Source organism: Dipodomys ordii, unplaced genomic scaffold, assembly GCF_000151885.1.
Source record: "Dipodomys ordii isolate 6190 unplaced genomic scaffold, Dord_2.0 Scaffold6, whole genome shotgun sequence".
Taxonomy (NCBI): Eukaryota; Metazoa; Chordata; class Mammalia; order Rodentia; family Heteromyidae; genus Dipodomys; species Dipodomys ordii.
This window is the reverse complement of record NW_012267222.1, coordinates 3,476,128-3,481,299: the sequence shown is the minus strand read 5'-3', so window position 1 is coordinate 3,481,299 and position 5,172 is coordinate 3,476,128.

The following is a 5,172-nucleotide window of genomic DNA, read 5'->3' as shown; positions in this document are numbered from 1 at the left end:
TAATATATTTATTTTGCCAGTCCTAGGGCTTGACCTTGGCCTAGGCACTGTGCCTGAGCCTCTCTGTGCTCAAGGCTAGTGCTCTACCACTTGAGCCAACAGCACCACTTCCGGCTTTTTCTGTGTATGTGGTACTGAGGAATTGAACCCAGGGCTTCATGCATGCTAGAGAAGCCACCTTCCCAGACAAATATTTTTATTTAAATCTGGGTTTACCTTTACTTTTTGTTTTGCTATTTTTTTTTGGCGGGGGGGGAGTTTTCCTTAGGCTTGAACTCAGAGCCTAGATGCTGATCCTGAGCTTTTTTTTTTTTTTTCAACTTTTCTTTTTGCTCACGGCTCACATTCTACCACAGTGTGTGTGTGTTTAATTGGAGATGAGAGTCTCATGAATTTCCCTGCCCAAGCTGGATTGAATTGCAATCCTGAGGCCTCAGCCTCCAGAGTGCTAGGGTTAGAGGCAAAGAACCCAGCGCTCAGGGTACTGTTCCTGAGCTCTTCAGCTCAAGGCTAGCGCTCTACCACTTGAGCCACAGCGCCACTTCTGGCTTTTTCTGCTTATGTGGTGTTGAGGAATCAAACCCAGGGCTTCATGCATGCAAGGCAAGCACTCTACCACTGAGCCACCTTCCAGCCCCACTTCTGGTTTTCTGGTGGCTATTTAGAGATAAGAATCTCACAGACTTTGCTGCCCAGGCTGTCTTTGGACTATTATCCTCAGCTCAGGCTGAGTTAAGTAGGATTTCAGACAGGAGCCACCAGTGCCAATAATTCACCACCTGAGCCACAGCGCCACTTCCGGCTTTTTTGTTTTTGCTTATGTGGTGCTGAGGAATCGAACCCAGGGCCTCAGGCGTGCAAGGCAAGCGCTTTAACCACTGAGCCACCTTCCCAGCCTTAGCTTTTAAAATGCTGAGCCTTTAAGCCTGCATCAGTAAAGGGATGGTGCCGCCACTAGGGGGCGCCGTCGACACAGTGGATGGCTGTGAAGGGCAGAGTGGTTGAGGAGCCTGACCTGGCAGTGCTCAGCTCTAGGCTGAGCCTGTCAGAGTAGCCACAGTGCGGGTCCTAAATGTCTGCAGGTGATTCTAAGTGTGAGTGGAGGAAGGAGGAGAGATGAGACGGTGTCTGGGTGTGTAGGTGACACAGCTGGCTTCAAGTCGTCTGCCACAGCTGCCCCAGTGCTGGGATTGCAGGCGTGCGTCACCACACATGGCTACTCTGGGTCTTTACTGAGATTTCCCCTCTCCCATCTTCTTTACCAAAGCAGTCATTTCTGAGTGTGATTTCCAAAGTAGCACAAGGGACATACAGAAGTTTGGGATGATGCCACATTAAATGTCTGAACCACCCCTGCGCCACTGTCCTACCTCCAGGCTTCACCCTGAGTTTGTTCTTGATGCCAAGGGTCTGAGATCAGGGCAGCAGATTCTCTGGCTACCAGTGAAGGCTACTGCTGGACAAAACCCCATTTGCTGCTTTAAAAAGTCTAGTTTATACGTTTGAAAAACAATCCTTACCCAGGCGCCGCGGTGGCTCACGCCTGCTATCCTAGCTACTCAGGAGGCTCAGATCTGAAGATCACCATTCAGAGGCAGCCCTGGCAGCAAAATCCATGAAACTTGGCTGCAATTAACCACTAAAAGGCTGGAAGTGGAGCTATGGCTCAAGCGAAAGAGCACAAGCTCCAACATCCGGAATATATATAGTGCCCAGGCCCTGAGCTCAAGCCCCCAGGACTAGCACACACTAAAAAGGATCTTGAGAACTTGAATTGTGCTATAATTTTAGTGTATAGATAGATCATCTTGTCCATATATGTGTATATATATATATATATATATATATATAATTGTTTAAAGTAGTTATGCAGAAGGGTTTCAATTCTACCTCAAGCTATAAGTACAGCATCTTGATCAATGTTACCCTTTCAGTCTTCTCCTGGGCTAGAGCACTAGCCTTGAACTGAAGAGCTCAGGGACAGCGCCCAGGCCCAGAGTTCAGGCCCCACAACCGACAAAAAAAAAAAAAAAAAAAACCATGACAGAAAGCATCAGGGTGAAAAATAGCCTTGAAAAACAGTTGATGAATTTGGGGTACAGAGCCAGGGATGCTTGGAAAGCCCCCAGCAATGCCTGGGCTTCGTTTTCATGTCCGTTTTAATCTTCCTGTCTGGGAAGTGAGGAGTCTGTGTTACAGTCTGGCCTGCCTTTGAGGGTCCATTAGGAGAACAAAGGGGAGGGGGGCGGTGTGCCCAGATGGGTGGAAAGTTTCTAAAAAAGCAAACAACAGAATCCCCACCCTGGGCTCTGGGATGGTAATGGCCTCAGCCAGTGAGCAATGGCCCAGCAATCTTCCCTCCTAGGTTGGCCTGGCAGAGAGAATGAGACTTGGCTGACCATCGGGGGGGGGGGGCCCAACAGTAGCTAAAATAAATAAGGGGGCCATTTATGCAGAGGGGCCAGCCCACGTGACCCACTGGGCGGCTTCCGAAGGACTTGCTAAGTTAAATATCCCAGAGGCCTTGCCAGGGGAAGGGCGGGCTCTGGAGGGCAGGCAGGGGTACAGGCCCTGAGGAGCTGCCCTGAGGCATGGGGTCTCTGCAGATGCCAGGAGCTGAGTAAGCAGAGCCTTGGGAGTCAGCAAATGAAGCTGGATGCCGGCTGGGCTGGGAAGCCTAGGGTTGTTATGGAAACCAGCCCTGATGTCTCTGTGGCGCTCAGCAGAGTCACTTGAGTTTTTCTACTGCTTTGGAATTTCTCTGGTCTCGTGCTATGCCTGTCTCTGCCTGGCGACGGGGAGCCCCCCAGTTGAGAGTCGCTGCGGTGGCCACTGGGACGAGAAACAGGTCTCCTTGGCATTGCTTTCCAGGAAAGAAGAGAAGGCATTCAGAGGGAGCCAGCTGGTAAAAAAAGTCTCCTGTTCTTGGAGCAAGTTGGAACTTAGGACTAGAAAATCCAAAGGGAAAAAAGTCACCCACAAGGTAACGCGGTCCAAATGTTAAATACACAGCACCCAGGGCCAAGCCTGAGGAAGCGCCTTGGCAGGGCCCAGAGCTGGGGGGTGGGGGTGGGGTTCTGAGCAGACAGCTTCAGCTGGGGGGAGGCTCGGGGAGACCTGCTCAGAGCTGGCCAGCAGCTGGGCAGAGGGAAGGAGCCCCTGTGGCTGGTCACAGGCCTGTGGTGTGGGCACGTGGCTGGAGAGCGGGGCTGGGCGCTGCCACTCCAGAGGTCAAGCACTCTCTCTTTGTTTGTGTGTGTGCCAGTACTGGGGCTTGAACTCGGGACCTGGGTGCTGGCCTTCAATTTTTGCACTAGTGCTCAACCACTTGAGCCATAGCACCATTTCCAGCTTTTTTGGTGGCTAATTGGAGATAAGAGTCACAGACTTTCCTGCCCAGGCTGGCTCTGCATTTCTATCCTCAGATCTCAGCCTCCTGTAGGTAGGATTACAGGGATTACAGGTGTAAGCCTCCAGCACCCGGCTTGGAGATACCATCACTTTAAAACTGACCACTGGGGTCTGGGAAGATAGCTCAGCGGTAGAGTGCATGCCTTGCAAGCACGAGGCCCTGGGTTCGATTCCTCAGCACCACATAAGCAGAAAAAAAAGCCAGAAGTGGCGCTGTGGCTCAAGTGGTAGAGCGCTAGCCTTGAGCTGAAGAGCTGAGGGACAGCGCCCAGGCCCAGAGTTCAGGCCCCATAACCGGCAAAAAAAAAAAAAAAAAAAAAAAACTGACCTCTGGGATGGGCGTCGTCTGGCTGTCTCCAGTCTTCTACTCTCATAACCCATGCCATTGCCAGCACCCTTGTATCTATAGCTCTGTGCACCTTTGAGAGAATTTGCAGAATACCACCTGCTGGGCGCCAGGGGCTCATGCCTGTCATCCTAGCTACTCAGGAGGCTGAGATCTGAGGATCGCAATTCAAAGCCAGCCCAGGCGAGAAAGTCTGTGACACTCTTATCTCTAATAAATCACCAGAAAACAAGAAGTGTTGCTGTGGCTCAAGTGGTAGAGCGCCAGCCTTGAGCTGAGGAGCTAAGGGACAGCGCCAAGGCCCAGAGTTCAAGCCTCACAGCCGACAAAAATTTTTAAAAAAGGAAGGAAAGTGGCATTGCTGGGTGTGAGGCTGTGAGCGCTTTGTATTTTAATGGCTTTGCCCAGAGCGCCATCTAAACAACGAACTGTTCTGCCACCAGGGAACATTTTGTCCCTTTGTGTGCCCTCTATGTGCTCATCACCTTCCTGAGCCTGGCCCTGGTATAGGACGGTGGGGGATGGGCAGGTGTGTCCTTCACCAGCCTCAGGCATCTCCTCTGCTGCAGTGCTATGGCTCTGGGCAGACAGGCGTGGGCAGCACAAGGATCTGACATCATGCTTCTAGAACTTCTGAGGGTGGAAGCCAGCGAGGGCACACACACAAAGCTTTTATCTTCCTTATTAGTCTTCCTACTTTGTGTATGTATGTGCACGTGTGTGTACACATGCACTGGTTCTAAACTCTGGGTCTGGGCACTGTTCCTGAGCTTTTGTGCTCAAGATTAGCACTCTATCACTTGAGCCACTTTCAGCTTTTTGGTGATTAGATTCTCAGGGAGGGCTGGGAATGTGACTTAGTGGTAGAGTGCTTGTCTAGTGTGCATGAAGCTCTGGGTTCAGTTCCTCAGTACCACATACACAGAAAAAGCTGGAAGTGGTGCTGTGGCTCAAGTGGTAGAGTGCTAGCCTTGAGCAAAAGAAGCTCAGGTACAGTGCCCAGGCTCTGAGTTCAAGCCTCATGACTGGTCAATAAAAAGGAGTCTCAGGGACCTTTCTGCCCTGGTTGGCTTCAAACTTAGATCCTCAGATCACAGCCTCCTGAGCACTTAGGATGACAAATGGGAGCCACCAGTGCCCAGCCCCTTTAATTATCTTTAAGTAGAGATAATAATAGCATCTGCCAGCTAGGGTTGTTGGGGGTTGAGATGCAATAAGGTTTAGTTTTGTGTCTGACAATTTTAGTAGTTGAAGGTTGTATGGGTTCCTTTCTGTGGGTTTTTTTAAAATTTTATTTTATTTTATTTGTGAACATACTGTACAGAGGAGTTACAATTACATGGGCAGGATAATGCGTACATTTCTTATCTTTTTTTTTTTTTTTTTGTTTCTTGGGGGGTTTTTTTGGTCATGGG